This window comes from Neopsephotus bourkii, unplaced genomic scaffold (assembly GCF_033783945.1).
Source record: "Neopsephotus bourkii isolate Nb327-2 ecotype Australia unplaced genomic scaffold, CSIRO-AGI_Nbou_v1 NB_107, whole genome shotgun sequence".
NCBI classification, from domain to species: domain Eukaryota; kingdom Metazoa; phylum Chordata; class Aves; order Psittaciformes; family Psittacidae; genus Neopsephotus; species Neopsephotus bourkii.
The window spans coordinates 3,606,836-3,628,568 of NW_026900624.1; the positions used below are offsets into that span (position 1 = coordinate 3,606,836).

General features: G+C 39.5%; 1 protein-coding gene across 4 annotated transcripts in view; it reads right to left on the reverse strand.

The window, feature by feature from the left end:
• The window catches only part of CCDC91 (coiled-coil domain containing 91), a 123,517-nt gene extending 106,294 nt beyond the window's left edge, over window positions 1-17,223 (reverse strand). For 3 of the 4 annotated variants that reach the window (XM_061358178.1, XM_061358196.1, XM_061358187.1), the window contains exon 1: window positions 17,175-17,223. The gene's annotated coding sequence lies outside the window, so the exon portion shown is untranslated. The remainder of the gene's footprint in view (window positions 1-17,174) is intronic. The other variant, XM_061358161.1, reaches the window with a different exon arrangement.
• Window positions 17,224-21,733: the final 4,510 nt, after the last annotated feature.

Genomic DNA, 21,733 nt, shown 5'->3' on the forward strand with positions numbered 1-21,733 from the left:
ACTTTCCCTTGTTATATTTCATCAAGTTATTCCCCGCCCAACTCTCCAGCCTGTCCAGGTCTCGCTGGATGGCAGCACAGCCTTCTGGCGTGTTGGCCACTCCTCCCAGCTTAGTGTCATCAGCAAACTTGCTGATAGTACACTCAATTCCCTCATCTAAATCATTGATGAATATATTAAATAATATTGGTCCCAGTACCGACCCTTGAGGCACTCCACTAGATACAGGCCTCCAACTAGACTCCGCCCCATAGACTACAACTCTCTGGCTTCTCTCCTTCAGCCAGTTCACAGTCCACCTCACTACCTGATCATCCAGACCACACTTCCTCAATTTAGCTGCGAGGATGCTGTGGGAGACCGTGTCAAACGCTTTGCTGAAGTCAAGGTAGACCACATCCACCGCTCTGCCATCATCCATCCACCGTGTTATTTCCTCATAAAAGGCTACGAGATTGGTCAAGCATGACTTCCCTTGGTGAAGCCATGTTGACTGCTCCTCATAACCCTCTTATCCTTGATATGCCTTAAGATGGCACCAAGGATAAGGTGTTCCATTACTTTCCCAGGAATGGAGGTGGGGCTGACCGGTCTATAGTTACCCGGGTCCTCCTTCTTGCCCTTTTTGAAGACGGGAGTGACATTTGCTTTCCTCCAGTCCTCAGGCACCTCTCCCGTTTCCCAAGACTTGGTAAAGATGATGGAGAGCGGTCTAGCAATGACCTCCGCCAGTTCCCTCAGCACCCGCGGGTGCATCCCATCTGGACCCACGGATTTATGGATGTCCAGATTGCTCAACTGGTCTCTAACCCATTCCTCATCAACTAAGGCAAACCGCTCCTTTGACGTCTTCATCTGAGGTCTCAGAGGTACAGGGCTCTTCAGGACTGCCTCCAGCAGAGTAGACAGAGACAAAGAAGGCATTTAGTAACTCTGCCATCTCTGTATCTTCTGTCACCAGGGCACCTGTCCTGTTCATCAGCGGGCCTACATTGCCTCTGGTGTTAGTTTTATCTGCCATGTATTTGAAAAAGCTCCTTCTGCTGTCCTTGACCCTTCTCACTAGCTTTAATTCCAAGGAGGCCTTAGTCATCCTAGCTGCTTTCCTACATCCTCTAGCAGCAGCCTTATATTCCTCCCAAGTGGCCAGCCCTTCCTTCCATGACCTGTAAACTTTCCTCTTCCACTTGAGCATACCCAGCAATTCCCTATTTAGCCACGCAGGTCTCCTGACCCTCTTCCTTGACTTCCTACATGTCGGGATGCTCTGATATGTACGGAGCTTCTATATAATATACTTGAGATTTCATGGAATTATTTAAATTAAAAAGGACCTTATGTAGTCACAGAGCTTAACAGCTTTTGAATCCAGCACTGTTTAAAGAGACCTACTGAAATTTATCCAAAAATTACTACGCAGAAGCAATCCCTTTTGGCAATACTGACAAAACAGGCAGAACATTCAGGTCCTAAAGAGTAAACTATGTGTAAAAGTAAGACATCTTTTAACTACATTAATTACTGGGCAATTACATATTCTTTAGTCAGCAAAATTCTCAATGAAGACAAGCTTGCTTGACTGAAGTCAGCAAGAAAAAGCTTGCATATTTGAATAATAACCATTAGTACTCTACCTACACTCAACAATAACACTAAAAACCCCAATGCCTTTAACAATTTAAAGTTTCAGGTAATTACTATAAGTTTTGCAGAGACTTTAAAAAAAAAATATGCCAATGAACAACTTCAGCTAATCCACTAATTTTTTAAAATAGCAGAGTGTTAAAAAAATATTAACAGAAAAATCACAGCTATTTTTCTTCACTCATGATGAGTAGTATGTTAGGCTACTTCTACAATCAAACCACTGTTTTCCCAGGACAAATACTGCTGAGTGAACAACTTATATGGAAAATTATTATCATAAAACATTTCACTAAATAAGAACAAAGAAAATCCTTTCTTTTCTTTTAATCCAAAATGCCAAAATAATTCTAAGAAATTCAAGCCTAGAGCATTTAATGAGAGAAGCTCAAACACAGCCTGGCTGTCTGTCACCAGAATGCTGAATGGGAGGTGCAGTCTGCCAGGAAACAACTAAATTTGACTCTGCAAACTGTTGGTCTCCTTTCACCCTTCCCTCACTTTTGTATTTAGCGTGTGGTTCTATAATTCAAACCAAACGGAGGAACCATGATTGGATTAATAAACAAAAACTATATAGTACCCTCTACTGCAACTAAGATACTTCCAGTGTTCTATACGTCATGATTTTTTTCCGATTTTAGATGTTCCATAGTTATTTATAGCTTAAGCAGGTTAAATACAGATATGTACATTTTTCCATGGGATCGAGTGGTGGCATACAAATAAATACATTTCATTAAAAAAAAAAATAAAGACTCATATTTATTGCCTAGACTTCTAAATTAAGGTACTGTAATCAGATACCACTGTATTTTACGCTTTGATGAAATTTGGACAATTTAACCATACCTGCTACATGAAGACAATCATTTAAAATACAAATGTGTCAGCTTTTACATCTTTGTTAACTTTTCAGGGTTTTTTTAAGAAAAATTATTCAGGTACATTAGAAACATAATCATTTGAGTGTGTTTTACGTATATCATATAAGTCAATTGTAGTAAAGTGACCTAGATTATTTTTTAACTATCTTTGAGCACTCCTGCTACTCAGTATTCTTTATGCAACTTTGATATACATTCATTTTACTCAAACACGTCTTTAATACAGTTCACAATAAATGGATTAATTAACTTCCTAAATCCTTAAACACACTCTGGAACAGATTAAGGCAAGCAGGAGGACAGTATTGTTATCAGTGTGAAAAAGTTTTGCAACCTTTTACTGATAAATTCGATTTCTAGACAGTATTAGGTTGGCCCCTTTCAAACGCATGACAAAGATGGTTTACTTCTAAAAGTGTGCACTGAAAGTATAAAGGATTTATATTACATATTTTCCATTTGGTATAATTAAAAAAAAAGCAAACAACAAAGCAACAAATAAAAACACAACTCGCATCTTTGCTTAGCCATGAGTGTATCACTGCTGCAACATACCTGTGCATGTATGTATATTTATATCATGAGACAGAGAGAGTACATGCACTTGCTTTTAGATATCGAAACAAAAAGTACCCATGCATGCCAAAGTCTTCAGAGTCCACAGTCAATTTAAATATAAGTTTCCAAAAAAATAAATATCATTTGCCTCTATTTATGAAATTTTCAGACAGATTAATTCCTGTCTCTTATCCTTTTAAAGAAAATATGTTTCTAAACCGCTATTGCTCTCTCAACCCTAACAAAAGGCAAGCCAGGCCCCTTTATAAAACCTGAAGGCAATTCATGCATACTTTTATACGGATAACTCCACCAAATCTCAGGTACCTTCAATATTAATAGATATCTGTATCACACACTTTTTAAACACTAGGAAAAACTACGAAAAATATAGTCACAGAAATCTTAAAACAGAATCTATTTTTTGTCTACTAATATTAGAATCAATCTGATCCTGGAGTATCAATATCTGATTTTATCATTCATCATCCTGTAATTAATATTCAATTTCTGTAGGAATAATTTTTAAGTGGACTGTAACTTTTAAATTCGGTTTCTGAGAACCTTTCCACAGTCACTTTATGTTACCATAGCACCATACATTAGTGCTAATCAACTGTGCAAGAATTTGTCCATAAAAAGAGAAGTAAACCAAACTATTCAGCTTCCTACATAACAGATAGAAACAGGAGAAAACCCTGAGAACCCACCAGCAGAACGTATCACAGGCCACAAGACTACTCTGGAAACCAGCAGTTCAAACTAACTATTTCAACTTCTCTTTAATCTACAGTTGATCAGGCCAAGATTCTGATTTTCAGTCCGGCAGCTTAGAAACTAAAAGCATGATGACTGTGACATATATATCACATGGAAACCTCTTTAGAAGCTCTGCATTATGTCAGAAGTTGTACCCCATGGAAAGTCCTTTTAAAAGCTTAACTGGCAAGTGCATGCTGAAATATTTTGTTTTCCATCTAAAATGACACTAAATTCCAATCCTCAGAGACAGGATTTCCAGTTTATTTCTCTTTATACACACATACTAACTCAAGAACTGTAACAGAGGAACGTGTTGTTAAAGTTTTGAAAAAAGAATAAGCCTAGTGCGAAAAAGTTGACTGTAGGTCTTTTTTCCTCGGAATTTTCTCTTAAAAAAAAAAAAAAAAGGAAAAGAAAAGAAAAAATCACTGTCCTGTGTTCTGTGAGAAAGAAAAGATATTTAAATGAAAACATGATATTGAATATAAAAGGATACTAAAACAAATTCAATGCAAAGCAATTCCAATCTTTCTCTCAAACCCAACTCAAGACAAGCAAAATGAATTCTAGCAGTGTGTTCTGGCAAACTATTCAGTAAGGAAAAATTAAACTGTAAAGAACTACAAGTTGGCAACAGTACACAGAATACCAGATAGCTTTTTACCTACATTCAGCTTATTCAAAAGCCTTAAGGAGACATCGAAGGAACTTAACATTATGTAGTACATTACTTAGTATATTTAGCAGTTATTTAGTATACTTACTTATTTACAAGCTAACAGAACTTCAGACTCTAGAGAATGTACAGAAAACACTGTAAGCAAAAAAAAAATAAAAAAAGTTTTTCATGGTACTAGATGAAACGGTTCAAATAGATCAAACTATCAATATTTTCCTAATTATTTGTTATATGTACTTCGTGTCTCCCACTCTATGAAGACTTCAACTGTTAAACTGAGGAAAGGACAGGTCTTTCTTATTCTTCTCCTTAACATCTGTTTTGTTCAAAGCTAGTTTACAAGCAAATCATTCTTCTGATTAAACATTGGCTCTTGCACTGGCAAGATGATTCAACACCACCTTCTTCACCAATCCATTCCTTGCAAGAAATCACGCTGTAGCTAAAACTAAAGCAAATGCAATCAAGAACAAGCAGAACATATAAGCAGTCTGTTGACTTCTGTGGCTCTGAAACATTTGAAAATAAACCATTCCATGGAACTTGTAGTAAACAGAAGAGCAGTGGCTTAAGAATGAATTTAGCTATTTGTCTTTACTTGCAAAGGGCATGTATTCATATTTACTTAAACACCAAGACTGTTTCAAAAGCGTATTCTTAGTATGGACCTTAGTATGGACTTCTAAATTGATATCCAAAGCAGTTCAGTTTTGGTTTGGCACTTTTGCAGCTCAATTTGACTAAGTTTGCCATTACCACTGCAAACTGACCTAAGGACTCATTTGTCACACCCACTAAATAACCATCTCAGAGTTTTTTCAGAAATATTAACAGAAAAGCACAACCAGTGTTATTTTCCTTTGTATAACAAATTGCTTTTGCTGGCCTGGAAAAGAAATGACTAGCAATGAAACAAGTACTATTTTAATGTCCCCTATCTGAAGTTCAAATTAGTTTGGTCCCTCAAGTATCTACAACAACCTGGCATTACGAAACCATTTCCAAACCTTTGGAACTTTCATATTTTGAATCTTCAAATTTTAACTGCAGCCTAGCACACTTATTTGGTATCATCTGTTATTACCTGCTCTGTCCCACACAGTAATTCTCACAGATAACACTTACTTAACATTCAAATTCACTTCCTTCTCTGATCTAAATGACCTCGGAATATAAATTTCACTGCTTGGTGTGTAATTAGTGCAGCCCACTTACTCCATGTAGTATCGGTTGCATGATGTATAGAGGAGACACTGCCTTTGAACATCCAGCCCAGCACGGGCAACTGGGGTGCCAGGAGGAGCTGTGCTTCAGTGCCAGTCACTTCCGAAGCAGCTAGAACCCCTTCATAGGCTGCCAGTATCTCTTTCTCAGTTGGGGTATAGCTTGCCTCAGATCCTTTGTATCCCCGACTCCAAAAGCCGAGGGGTCAACCTCTAGTCTCCCCTGGAGCTTTCTGCCAGAGGCTCCAGGAAGGACCATTCTCCCTGGCTGTGGTGTACAGTACATTTTTTACACCTGGCCTGGTTTGGACTGGTCCAAGGGCTACTGCATGAACTATCTCTCGTTTAATTTACTCAAAGGCTTGTTGTTGCTCAGGGCCCCATTTAAAATCATTTTTCTTCCGGGTCACATAATACAGAGGGCTTACAATCGAACTGTAATTTGGGATGCGCAATCTCCAGAACCCCACTGCACCCAAGAAAGCTTGTGTTTCTTTCTTATTAGCTGGTGGAGACATTGCTGTTATCTTGTTGATCGTATCTGTGGGGATCTGGCGACGTCCATCTTGCCCCAAAATTGAATCTCCTGTGTAGGACCTTACTCCGTTTTATGGCAAAACCGGCTTTCAGCAGGATTTGGATTATTTTCCTCCCTTTCTCAAAGACTTCTTCCTCTGTATTGCCCCACACAATAATGTCATGAATGTATTGCAGCTGTTTTGGAGCTTGCCCCTGTTCCAGTGTAGTCTCGATCAGTCCATGGCAGATGGTAGGGCTGTGTTTCCACCACTGGGGCAGTCACTTCCAAGTGTACTGGATGCCTCTCTAAGTAAAAGCGAACTGTGGCCTGCGCTCTGCTGCCAAAGAAATTGAGAAAAACGCATTGGTAATATCAGCCATGGCATACCGCTTGGCTGCCTTTGACTCCAGTTCATACTGAAGTTCTAGCATGTCCAGTATGGCAGCACTTAAGGGTGGTGTGACTTCATTCAGGCCACAATAGTTACTGTTAGTCTCCACTCTCCATTAGTCTTTTGCACTGGCCATATGGGGCTATTAAAGGGTGAGCGGGTCCTACTGATCACTCCTTTGCTCTCTGGTCTACGGATCAGCTTATGGGTGGGAACCAGGGAGTCCTGGTTGGTGTGATATTGCTGCCAGAGCACTGCTGTGGTCGCGAATGGCACTTGCTGTTCTTCGACTTACAGCAACCCCACAACAGAAAGATCCTCTGAGAGACCAGGCAAGGTGGACAGCTGCTCAATTTCCTCTGCCTCTAAAGCAGCAATACCAAAAGCCCATCGGTACCCTTTCCGGTCTTTGAAGTACTCTCTCCTGAGGTAGTCTCTGCGAGGATGGATGGAGCCTCTGGACCAGTCACAATGGGGTGCTTTTTCCATTTCCTCCCAGTTAGGTGATTTCAGCCTCCAGTACAGTCAACTCTTGGGATCCTCCTGTCACTCCAGAAATATAGATGGGTTCCATCCCTTGACAGCTTGATGGCATCAGGGTACATTGTGCACCAGTATCTACTAGAGCCTTATACTTCTGTGGGACTGATGTGCCAGGTCAACTGATCCACAAAGTCCAGTAAATCTGATTGTCCCCTACCTCAACCTGGCTGGAGGCAGGGCCCCTCTAATAGTCATCACAACATTGGACACTTAAGTCTTGTAGAAAGGGATTATTCTTCTTTATCACAGGAGCTGGAGTAAAATCAGCTCTTCCACTCCATCTGGGAACCTGCTCACCAGAGACTGAAGCCGCAGCTTTCACGGGATGATCAACCTTGACCTTTGTTCTCCTCTTCAATTCACATACCCATTCCTCCAAAACTGAAGTAGGTTTTCCATCCCACTTCGTCATGTCTTCTCCGTGAGCTTGCAGGTAAAACTACAGGGTAGCCCATGGCATATACCTTCTGTATCTTCCCTCTCAAACGCCTTTTGTTAATAGCTGAGACGTGTATTGGTGAGGAGCTGGATAGATCAGATAGATTGTCTCTCAATTGTTTGAGATCCTGAGACAGTTTTTCCACAGCTGAGATGATGGAAGGGGTGAGCTTGTCTTCAAACTCTCAGAGTTTATTAATCATTTCATCCACCGTTAGTGGTACTATGCCATTCCAGGTTACTGTTGCAAATGAATGGGCATATGATGACACTGCGTTCCGTGTTAGTTTTTGCCACATGGGTCGTGTACATTCGACTTCATCTGGGTCATGGGTATGTCCCCGTTATTTGGCTTGATGTGATAGATCATCTCTACGATGGCCGATTCCCTCAGAGGCTGGATGACTTTGTCTAAAGCAGTCTACTTGGCTGAACGACTGATAACATTGTCCTCGTAAGGAAACCTTTCTTTCACAGCTGCCAAGAGCTGCCTCCAAAGGCTGAGGGACTTTCTCTCTTGCAATTGCTTTGTCAATTCCCCCTTCTCTAGCAAGTGATCACAGCTGGTTGGCTTCTGTACCTTCTAGCTCATGACCATTGGCACCATTGCCCCAGCATCGAAGCAACCAGGCGATGATGTGCTCCCCTGGTTGACAGGTAAAATCTTTTTGCATATTCCATAGCTCAGTTGAGGTCTGAAGTTGAGAAGCCACTTCTTCTTCATGCAATGATGACTCCTGATCAGGTGCTGGCCCGGGTAGTGAGTACAGTATTTATTCATCTTGCTTCATCTTTCTTGCCTTTTTTTTGCTTTTCCTCTTGAGTACAGGGACAATTGATACTGGAACAAATTGGTCCTCTGGTTTAGCTGCAGTAATTATCACTGTGGTTTCAGTAGTGACTGTACTTGTTGCTGGGGGTGGTATAGCTACTGTGCTTGGAGCTGGGGTAGCTGCGCTGTCTGTCGCAGTTAGGTCTGAGTGGCTGCTGTACTTGTTGCTGGAGTAGCTACGCTGTCTGTTGCAGCCAAAGTTTGAGTAGCAACTGTACTTGCCACTGGGGCTGGTGTAGCTGTTGTGCTTGGAGCTGGAGTAGCTGCACTGACTGTTGCTTTTCCCTCAGATCCAGGGACTTTTTTTTTTTTTTTAAGGTGCTGGACAGTGTTGAACAAGGCCCTGTAAGCATAGGCCAAGCCCCAGCACATTGCCATGATTTGTCCATCTCTGGTATGGCCAAAATGACAACAGATCTCATTTAAGTGTTTTACTAATTTTTCTGGATTTTGCACTTGTTCAGTGGTGAAATTCAAAGCACTGGAAGGGCTCAGTGGACTAGATACTTGCCCATACTATCCAACACATCCTGCCACTCATAACTGTCCAGCCCCAGGGAAAATCTCTTGGTCCTCCTATATCGTCTTCTAACCCCAGACAAGGCCCAAACCTGACTCTGCTTAACTCTCGGGACCAGACAAAATGGTCACAGGCAAAACACACTCTGTATGGGTGCCAACATGGTGATCCCCATCACAATCAGCAAACAGGTCTCAAGGGTATTTAAAGGTCATTCAAAACCTTCAAAACTCTAAAACAATGCTGTAACTGGTTTGGGGAGGTGTGTGTGGGGGGGAGGGGCAATACAATTCTATTGTATTACAAGTCATTACCATAAAGTACAATGAGACAAGAACCTTAGCCCAAGACCCCCACCCGATAAACACTAACACAGCAAACACCGGCTGTAAGTAAGGTACGACATGCTGAAACTGTGAGATCAGGAACAACAACTTTGAGAGCCAATAAATCAGCATTGTGACAAGTGACTATTAATCCAAAACAATGAATGATTATCACAAATACGATTACACACACTCCGGTCAGATCTGTCATTATCTCAACCCTCCGTGCCTCACGCTGGGCACCAAAAAGAACTGTCGTGATTTAAGCCCAGGACGTAAGTCAGCCATGCAGCCCTCTGCTCCCTCTCCCCCCTTTCTCCCCCCACCCATCCACCCCCCCCACTCTCGAAGAGAGGGGGAGGAGAATGGAAAGAACGTAACTCCCACAGGTTGAGATAAGAACAGTCCACTAACTAAGGTATAACGCAAACCACTTTTGCTACCACCAATGATAATGATAAGGGAAATAACAAGGGAAGAGAATACAATACCACCCATTGATACCCAGCCCGACCCGAACAGTGAACCAGCCCTTCCGGGTAACTCTCAGTTACATCCTGGGCATGATGTGCTGTGGTATGGAATACCTCTTTGGCTAGTATGGGTCAGGTGTCCTGCCTCTGCTTCCTTCTGGCTTCCCCTCCTCCCTGGCAAAGCAGGAGACTCAGAAAGTCCTTGGTCAGACTAAACATTTGAGTAGTAACTAAAAACATTGGTGTTATCACCACTGTTCCCAGGCCAAAACACACAGCACTGCACCAGCTACTAAGAAGGAGAAAAAATGACTGCTACTGCTGAACCCAGGACACCATCATACCAATGGTTGTCTTCCAGAAAACAATCAGAACTGTTCATCTCCTCATCACCTAAAAAGTTTATGTATTACTGAGTAACAGTGTCTTTGAAATACCAAAACTGAAGTCTACTGCTGCTTAGAAAGCAGAAAGGCATAAAACACATTTCAAAGGAGCACCAATTGTCCTTCTAGCTTTTCCTGATCAGAGGCTACGCAATTTATTTCTTCCCTTAACTCCTAAAGAGGTTTTGAGGACCCAGGATTTTACCTTCCTGAAAAAAAAATCATTCAAACCAGCCCACTCATATTCCTTTTCTTTGTTATAAGTGTCAGTTGCTTTTATATCCCAAGTCCTATATCAGATGTGCCTAGAGCTCTTCTCCAAAAATACACACAAAAAGACATTCAAAATACCAAGTCTTTGACCCAGCTGCTCTTCCACCCAACTAAATGTGTACCAAAGTCTAACATCTCCACCATACAGAAGTGACTAAATAATGGTCAAAAATAAAATAAAAAAAAAACTAACCCAAAGATAAAGAACACTGACAGACAGTCCTGAAATTTTAAATTTATCTTACAGTTACTAACAAAGCAGCATTCTTAACACAAATGGAAATCATAGGTATGACCTGGTCAGCTCCTCAACTGAAGCTGGACTGAATTTGGACCACTGATTCTAAAGTGATGATTCTGAACCCCCATCACTATGTCCCCAAAGCACTCTGATCTGCCCTACCCTCACCCCTTAAGAAGGTCATTAGAAACAGTTTTAGAAAAACACATACAAGTTGCAATACTTCTAGAAAACTTCAGAAGAACACTAAATAAAACCAGATCAGAAAGCATGCAGACTGTTTTGCCTTTTTAAAATAAGGAACTGCATGTTCATTATCACTTACAGATTTTGCTTTAAAACAAAAAATAACAAGCTGTCAGAAGTGAAGATGTTTTCTAAAGTCATCACTGTCTGAGCAAACACTTCTCTCTGAAATCAGTCTGTAATTCCTACAGTAGTGAAGCACAGAAAGTTTTCCCTATGACACAGAAAACAATTTTTTTTAAACAGGGCTGTCATTGACCACAAGCACCTACTGCAATCATATATCAAACCCTTTCCACTTTCTTGCTACTACTCATACAGTAATAGCAAATATAACGTGGAAAAGGAATGAAAACTGACTTTCAAAAACCTCAGATTAAAACACTGCCTTTCAGAATTCCATACAAGGGCCACTGTACCAAACAAGGCAAAAAAAGTATACCTACCAAGAAGATAAAAACTTGTCTCGACAGCAGATAAAATCCAACCTGGAAATCTAACCTGGAAATTACCACCTTATGAACAAAATATATTTACCAAATTCCAATATAAACTTATTTATTCTATTCCATATAAAAGAACTTCCATTTGATGGAGAATTCCATACAAGGGCCACTGTACCAAACAAGGCAAAAAAAAGCATACCTACCAAGAAGATAAAAACTTGTCTCGACAGCAGATAAAATCCAACCTGGAAATCTAACCTGGAAATTACCACCTTATGAACAAAATATATTTACCAAATTCCAATATAAACTTATTTATTCTATTCCATATAAAAGAACTTCCATTTGATGGAGAGATACTTACAGCTTCTGCAGTAACATTTATCTAGTTTTAAATACCAATAAATGCATTCTAAAAACTCAATGAGGAACAGAAATACAAAAAAATCAACTTAGAAAATGTTTAGAAAGACTCTTAGAAAGTCCAGAGTCCTTTGATTATTTTTAGGAAAAAAATCTGCATGAGCACATGATGACATAATCCTCCTAATGTTTTCTCCACAGGCTGTTAAATGCAAATTATACTCCATATCCTCTGCTTTTCTGTGCAAGTGGTCCTCTAAGTTTAAATTAGATTGACAACAGGCAAAACATATATTTCTTTTAATATTTAGTTAAGAAAAATTAATAAAAATTAATAAGATGTTTCAAATTTGTTTTTACATTTCATTAATGCATTACTAGTAACATTAATGAAACACAAAATCATTGCAAAGCATTCTGGAAACAGTGACAATAGGTACTAATTCTACAGTAATAAACTGAAAACTGAAATCCACCACACTTTCAGGAACAGCTAACAACTCTGTGGGACTTCGCAACCCATTTTTAAAATGAAGCTAACTCACCTTGGAATTGGGGGGGGGGGGGAGAGAAAAAGGAAGAAATTAAACACATTTTGCCTCCTTTATATTTTTCATAGATTTCGTAAAGTGATGCTTTACTATATAGTCTGAATCAAACTGGCATTAGTTTATATAACTATATACCACAGAATCATGCTGCTTTGATGTTACCATTCCCTTTAGGTGCTGACCTTAAACCACAAGAAACCCCATTCCCATTTATTCATTGAGATTTCCAAAGCTTTACAGTTTCTTCAGCATTACAGAAGATATGTCTCATGTAAATATGTAGACAGAGGAATCAGGAGCCCAATTCTTCATCTCTAGGAAGCATCTACATGCTATAATCTTTAAGAATATACTTTGCCCAATGAAGGCAGAGGGCAATCCTCAAGCAATTTCCAGTACTCTAAAAATAGACTTTACAGACTGTAACTGTAGCCTTAAAATTAGTACTTTTCCAACTGGAAGAATTTGAGTTTGGATGTTTTTTACCTTAACATGTGTTTGCACACCCTATACCCTTTCTTTTCGAAGAAAATAGTTTTTAATATTGTCAGTCTTTAGTGCCAGTTTCCAACTGTATTCCATGGAGAAGCAGACATCTACATTCCAGTACAGATTGCTCTGCCCTGTGCAGTATCTGCTACTGATACTGATAACCCAAAGGGAAGATGAATAGAAGCAAGAGTCACAATTTCGAACCACCCCTGCCAACAGTGCAATTATATTGACTGCTTTTTCCTAAAACAAACAAATAAAATGCCCCCAAAATTACTGTTGCAGACTCACCTAATACTAATTTACACACACATAACCCTGCCATCTTTTCCAGAAGGACTACACTAAAATAACAGAAGCAATATTCCTGGAGTCTAAACATGGAAGAATCGGATAAGACCTGATTCATGTTTCACTGCACCTGGAAACTTGCCTGACTAACTAATATTGGAAGCATTATGATGCCATAAATTATCAGATAAGGAGATTTCAAAAGTCAGCTAAAACATTAAAATTTGGTTCTCAGATGGAGAAAATTGATTAACAGGTAAAACCTCCACATTCTAAAATTATTACCAGATTTTCTAGTGGGAACCTTAAAAATCACATTTTAATTATCTTTTTCAGTAAGTGAAGGTTTCTAAAGTCAGTGTTGCATTAATTGCCCAAGAGTTTAGATCTTTTTTTGCTAAGTTAGCATCTTAGTTTGAACATGCTTGATTTTCTTACAAATGAAACTTAGAACTTTGTGCAAATATAACAGAAGACATATTTTATATCAACTGAAATGAGGCACTTAAACAAATGTCATTTCCAGGTTCTTCTCTGAAAGACATACAAAAATGGAATTGTGATCACTTCAGTGTTAAATGGCAAAAATGTTTGTCTTCTTACACAAGGATGAGAAACATTTTTCTTTCCGAGGATCCAAAACACCTTTATAAATATTATGTCCGTTCCCCTAGCTCTGTTTGAAAGGCTTAAGAACTTGAGTAGGCAGCATCTGTAACACTGTGATCAACACAAAATATCAGCCTCATGTATGCAAACAAAGGCAGACAGATGTCACATCCAGCTGCTGAAAAACCGCAGAAGAACTAAAAATACCCTAAAAATCTCTTTAGAAATATCCATCAACACTTTCACAAATATGTGAAGTAATAATTTTAATTCACTTTCTTTTAATTCAAGAAGTCCTCTGTGATCGCTTAAGAAGAAATTTGTGGGTATGCAATTCTGCTTCACCAACCATACCCTATAATAGAATTTACATTTCTAAGCCTTGGCTTCATCATAAGAGTGAACAGAACCCTCAGAATTCCTTACAGTCACTCCAAAAATAAAACTGTCAGCTGATCAGTGTAAAGACAAAAAAGCTTGCTATGTAAGAAAACCAGAATCCTCTGTACTGGTCAATCCCAAACTTTTCAGAAAGAAAGAATATGAATTCTTAACTGTATGTTAAGAAAATCCAGATACTATGTTATTCTACATGAAAAAAAATTACAAATCATTTTATTCCTTTCTGTAAAAATAGCGTAACTTCTGGAGACTCAGGTCTGTAAAGCAGGTATCATTGCTTAAAGAAGGCAAAGTGAAAAAGGAAGACTAAGGCTGCAATAGGCCTCATTTAAAAGCTAAATCCATCTTTTAACTTAAAGGTATTTATTTTTGCTAACAGAAGCAAGGATTATTTCCACACCTTAAATCTTCACAGGTATAAGATAACCAAAATGGAAATAACCTCTGCCTTGAATTTCTAATGCGTACTTATGATTATAAATATAAAAGTAACAAAGTAGTGAAATGTGACAGGTGTTAAAATACAGCTATTAAGCTACAATGTATCACATGTACACTACAATGATCGGGATATTAAGATACAATGAATTGGCTGTCAAGATACAATGTGTCACCTTGCAACATTCTTTGGATAATCTACCACTTACCCTGCACTTAAAAGATACATTTTGTCTGTGGGACTTAAACTTAGCCCGCAGAGGAAAACCTCTACGCAAAAGAAATAAAACATAGCTAGAAGTATCCGGACTGAATTTTTTCCTTCATTTACATAAGCAGAAATAACTTTTCTTGTAAGGGCATTTAAGCCTCAAAAACTGCACAAATGGACAATATCAGATTACAAAACATACAAGTGTATCAGGCCACTGGAGACTGAAACAACCAGCTCCTGAACCTGAATGGTCCCAAATAAAGATGTGCAAGAAGGTGTTCCGAATCTGTAAATGTAAAGTTCCACAATAAACCTGTTTCCACCATACCACAAACTTTTTTCCATTTAGTGTTGCAAGCTTTCCTGGAAGTTGGTTTTCAGTAAGCCAGGAGGAATCAAGCCAACTGCTCAGATACACACCATACTTAGATGTCTTAGCAGTTCTGTAAACATTTGGAGAATGCCAGTTATTGCCCTTCAGATCATGATCCAATTGTTCCTCTGGACCAGAAATAGGCATTATAGTCTAACTGTATTTTGGCACCTACAAATATATGTAGCTATCATCACCCTGAACATCAGCCTGACACCACATAAAAAGCTAACACATTCTTCACCAAGCTGGCAGTAGTTGTGTCACTTGGAAACAAATGTAAAGGAGCTGGTCTAATAGTCCACAGCGTTCAAAGACATGCAGAAAACAATTAAGGACCACGAAATTAAATGCAAAAGTACTTAAACTGCACTGAGAGCTCTTCTGAGGCACTGACTGACCAAAATGGAGGTTTTATATGAACATCACGGATGTGAATGTGTCACCACATGTCCTTGGTTTTCAATCATTTCTCTCTCTAGGTAGTATTAAACAGGAAGGAAGACTTAATTATAGCAATAGTCAAAACAGCAATTCGGATGAAAACATGTCCAAAGGTGATAGACAATTTAACATCCATTGTCTCAACATGGTGTGTACAAAATTGATCTCCCTTCTCTAGTGAGCTACAGTAAAATACCATCTCAGCTTTAAGGTAGAAGGAATCAGCATGTGAAGACTGTGATGTTGCACACTAAGAGCGGAAGGCATTACTGGTGAAGCTACTCACAAAGACAGGTTGAGGCACACAGCATGTAGGTTACTCTCCTAGTCTTCTGCGTTTAATCATCTTCTTTTTGAAACAGCATAAAATAAATTTGCATCAGATTCTCAACAATCTCTTTAAGATTGAAATAGACACTGGAATTATCTGCTATTTGCTGAGGTATGAATATGCCCGAACAGGCATCACCTGCTTGAACACTGGTGTAACATTGTGGATTTCACTACTGCCCTTGTTAACAGACATAAGCACCAACAATTACTTAGACATTCAAGCCATGGATGTGCAGGCTCTCATAAGTAGATTTCTTAAATATATGCAAAATAGCAAAATCTGGAGAACAGGAGAAAGCGAAACAGCCAGAAAACACTGAGAAAAACCTCAGTTAAGCACATCTACAGAAACAGGTATTCAAGCACTGTGACTAAAACTACACAAAGCTACACTGAAATACTGCAGTAAGATGGCAAGACATGCATTCGTAGTGTGTAGTTGATAGGCAAAAAGAAAAATATGATAAATTACGGACTCTTGAGAAGGACCAAAGCTGCAGAGTTTAACTCTATTACATTATGCATGTGGGATGCCTCAAAACCTAAAATGATTTACAAAACCCAGCTTTACAGAAACTTTTTTGGATGACTGATGATTAAGACAGATTTTCAGAAACACACCTAACTCCATTTATAGGAACAGATATTAGGCACATAGGCATCTCTGAACAACCAGACTACTTTGAAAACCTGGCCATGCACAATTTGGCCTCAGAACCTCAGAACCAGAGAAGCCATAGCTAAAATTCCCAAACCTGTGGGCTACAGAACGACTCAAACCATTCTCCTTCCTTTTGACAGAGATACGAATTTTCTGGGGCAGACAAGGAAGGTTCCTGCTGTTTTTCTAAACTACTTCTGCAGTAACACTTATGCTGTATCACTAAGAACAGGCATCACAGCACACGGGCATCAGCACTGGTGGGCCGTAGCTGTGGCACAAGGGCCGCACCAGAGGAAGACCCAGACAAATGAAGGCAGGCCTCGCCGGGACACCCTGCAGCCACCGCCAGTTCCAGGCTAGCGCACGCGCCGCCGCCCCGGTGGCGGTGGAGCAACGCCTACCGCCCCTTTGCTCGGCTTACTCGGTTTGGCCGGGCAGCCCTTTCCGCTGACGGCGGGAGGCAGCTCCCCCCACACCCGGGCCCTCCCCGCGTCCGCCCCTGTCACAGTCCTCGCAGCGGCCGCCGCACAACCCCTAACCACCCGCGCCCCCCCCGCCGCCGCGGGAAAACCGAGCGGACACAAGCACAGCACCCAACCCACGCCGGCTCACCCGGATGTGGATTTCACGCGGCTTCCCCGCCCCACCGCGAGTCACGTGGTGCCGACCCCGCGCATTTGCAACTGGCCATCGCTGATTGGGTGTCGGCGGGAGTACGCGCGCGGTAAGGGCGGGAGGAGGAGGTAGGCGCGTTCCCGCCGCAGGGCTGTGATAACCGGGAATGGGGTACGGGGCTCCTCCGCCGGGTGCCTCGGGCAGCGTCTGGTCACCCTCGGAAACCCGACGCCGCTGCATTCTCTCGGCCTTTGGTTCTGCAGTCAAAACGTCCTGAAACAGCAGTGACACCTTTAGTTAGTACCAGTTGCCACCCATCTGCATCACACAGAAAATGGATCAAGAGCTCTGAAGATTAAACCATCCCCTGGTATGAACATGGTGTAAAGCGGCAAAACCTAAGGTGGAGTGTTCAAGTAGGGAATGACAAAATGTACTGGGATGCACGGGGGAAACTTAACAGTTATTACTACTGAACTGATTCTGTGGACAAAATTTTCAATATCTAATAAAATAGGTGTGTAATGTACAATGTATTAAAAGACACAGAGTCAAAAAGATTTAGGATTATTGATGAACTGAGAGCAGTCCTGAGGAGAAGGACTTTGGAGTGTTCATTGATGAGAAGCTCAACATGACCCCTCAGCGTGCACTTGCAGCACAGAAAGCTAGCCGTATCTTGGTCTGCATCAGGTCAAGGGAGGTGGTTCTCCCCCTCTACTCTGCTCTTGTGAGATCCCTCCAGGAATGCTGCATTCAGCTCTGAAGCCCCCAGCGCAAAAGGGATGTGGACCAGTTGGAGTGAGATAATGAGGGGGCTAGAGCACATCTTGTATGAAGAAAGGCTGAGATTGTTCAGCCTGGAGAACAGAAAGCTCTGGGGAGGCCTTAGAGCAGCTTTCAGCATCTAAAGGCAGTCTACAGGAAATCTGGAGAGGGACTTAATAAGAGCAAGTAGTGACAGGACAATGGGGAAAGGCTTGAAACCAACAGAGGACATATTTTGATTAGACATTAGAAAAAAATTCTTCACTATGAGGGTGGTGAGGCACTGGCACAGGTTGCCCAGAGAAGCTGTGGCTGCCCCATCCCTGGCAGTGTTCAAGGCCGGGTTGGACAGGGTTTGGAACAACCTGGTCTAGCGGAATGTGTTCGGGCCCGTGGCAGGGGGTGGGAACTGGATGAGCTTCAAGGCCCTTTCCAACTCAAACCATTCTATGATACTGTGATTATGGCACTGGAACAGTATACTGCAGCAATTTTCATAGTCCATACTACATGAAGAAGCATAACATAATCAATCTGGTTTAGGCTATATGTTCCATTACACCTGACTGCAATGTTCACAAAGGTGGCAGTAGAACATGATTGTTTTGTAAGTAAATAAAAAGGTAAAATAAATATAGGTCAGTTAGATAGTAGAGTTCCTTCTAACATGTACAAGGGGGAAAAATCTCAAGAGAAATGTTTGTATACTGTATTTTAATATGTGGTCATTCAAGAAGTTCTATAAAGTTTTAGTCAGTAGTTATTTCATTGATTTCTATACTAGAAGTGAAAATTCAGGTTCTCGGGACCTGATCTTGGGTAATGTTTTCCAGAATGGTGTTCTAAAACATTCTCCGTCCAGGCCTGCCTTCTCCTGTTATGTCAATAAACAGAAGATATCACTTTTATTAAGCATTATTCCTTTTGCACAGATTAATGCAAATTTCAGTTACTGATTACTGAAGGCAGTAATCCTTAAGTATGTTAAATTTTTTAATGAATGTATTGTGGTTTGCCTCTCTGCAACATGTTCCTTTTCTTTTTTAGTTTGCCATATTGTTTTTGTAGAAGGAATAAGCATATTCTGGGCAAAAAGCCAAGAAAAAGTGGCTTTTACCAAGCTAAATTATGTAATTACATTTTCACCATGTTTTGAAAGCACAGCTGTATCTTTTGGGTTATGAGAATTGCTATATAATATATTTAACTTTATACTTTTCTTCTTATGTAAGGGAAAATGTCTCTTCAAAATGCAGACTTTGTTTAATTAACTCATTTTCTCCATTTTGAAAATCAGTATAAGGAAATGCATTGCTTATTATAAATCCTCCCCTACCCCCAATTTTAATGTTTTATACTGACCATTATCAAATGTCTTGTACTTTTTTCTGTCAAAATTTGGTTAATGAGAAAAAAATAAAATCACTTTTAGTTTGATTTTCTGCTAAAACCATTGCATTAGTATTGTATCTCCATACTTTCCAATACTATTTTACTGACAAGTAATAAGTATCAATGAAAGTTGGTATATACTTGCCAAATTTTCTCTGTGCTAAGACAATGACACCACCAATGCCCTTCTGTCAGTAACTGAAAAAGAATAATAAAAATTATGCTTTTATTAAGTAGATATGCAGTAAGATTACAGTACCATATAGAGTTCCTTGAAGCCCATGATTTAAAAGGTCACTAATATTCTGAGACTCTCTTAGTGTCTTTAAAAATTGGGTATGCAACTTCTGCATGCACATTCAGTAGAATAATACTGGTCCAAAAACCAAATTAACTAATCAACTGTTAAATATGTTTCCTTGATTTAAAGTGGTTAAAAATGTGTTGAAACAGGATGCAAAAGTATCTTCTGTCTTTAATTCATGTATCATCATTACAAGAAAGTGTCCTTAGTACACTAAAGCAGTTCCAAAAAGAAATCAAATATTAAGGTTTTTCATGTACGACAGTGTTTAGCTTTACAAAAAATCAATTTCAGCTTCAGTTCTGCACAATTTTGATTTTTGTAACACAAGCTTCTATCTTTGGTTGTTTATTTTTTTTCTCCCAAATTAACTCAAGTGGGAAAAGTCCTTCAAGTCTATAATTGTCTAAATATCTGTATTTTATGGTTTCCTTGGGGTCTGATGTGGTTTTGTTTTTATACTCGTCTTCCCTGCTGAGTTGCCACACTGTAGCCCTTGAAATATGCTGCTGTTGGTGAATGTACTTCAACTTTTACTTCAGCTAACCTGTCTCAAGGCACTCATCAGTTAATTTTAGAAGTCTCCCTGGATAATGCCCCTTATATTTTAGGAGTATTTCCTATTGTAATGCACCTCGAGGAAGTAAGAAGTTTTTTTCTATCTCACACTGCAGTTCATTGAATACCCCAGTTTGGACAGACTGCCAGTATAACTTGTTGTGGTTCTTCCAAAGTCATACTGATTCTTGACAGCTACCATATTTTGAGAAACTAAGGGATGAAGAAACGAAAGGAAACAAGCAAATCCATTTGTCTCACTATCAGACTTATTCCCTGCAGCCTGAAACAGATAATTTAATAAATGCAAATTCAGCAAATAAAGAAAAAGCTAGAGGAGGAAACACATTACAAACTATACACTAAGTACAGTTTTTTAAAGGAATTTGGAAGTAGAAGCTGTATAGGAGGCTCATATTTTGATTTAAGATTGAAAGTAGCAATTAGCAACATGTTGTCTGCTTATGTTTGGTAGCTGTACTCAACTTCAAACTGTTTCTCTCTAGAGTTTTACGAAACATTTAAAAAAAAAAAAAAAAGGAAAAAAAAAAAGAGCTCTTGTAATACTTAGATTACTGAAAAACTTCAAGTCCACTGTAACTGAACCCGAAATAGCTTGAACCAATCTCAGACCAAACACTTCTTAATTTGGGCTGAATGTTATTGTTATGTCTCCTAGAGAGCAAATTTTATAGAGATTCCTGTCAGTTCTGGAACTTTTTTTTTAATTGATTCAGCTTTATATGGTAACAGTAGGTGGTTATAAATAAGTGGGTAATACCACCCTTCAATATAGCAGTTTGTGTGGTATGAAGCCAGTCATATTTGTGGGTCTTCCAAATCAAACAATGTTTGTAATGTTATTGGACTGGATAAATCTTTGTAGAGAAATAAGAAAAACTCTGTTGAACAAGCATGATTTATAAAGTAGACATGGATTGATTTACCACTATTAAATGCCATCATTAACCTAAAAAGCTGTCTTCCTTGCTGGGGGAAATTGGTGATATAACTGATAACAAAACTAAAAGTATTCACTTTTCTTATTCTGAAGCAGGTTGTGACAATCTGACATAGGACAAGAAGTTACTTTATATGAAAAATTACCACTATTTTAATACTGCACCATCCAACATTTTCAAATAGAGTCAAGACTTACAGCATCTAAAGTCCTTATAATCTGTGTTTTCGTGATCAGCAGGAAAGAGTGAACCAATTTCAGCTTGCTAGCAAGCTATTGTTTCCATGATAAGAGCCAACATGCTCCCTCACCCCTGTGGTTAGTATTAGGAGTAAGATCCAAAGTTAAGTTTTGAATGTGCAGGAGAAGAAAATACTTTATTAGCCCTGAAACTAGCTATCAGGTATAGAATAATAATTAGTCTGTTTCATCAACTTAAATCTCTGATTTTTTCCCATTTGAGATCACTGCTTCCATCACCACCTAGTTCAGTCGTCATTGATGTTACCACAACTGGCAATAAAGCAAAAAGCATATTTGTTGTTAGACCACAACCCACCTGCTTAGAAAAAT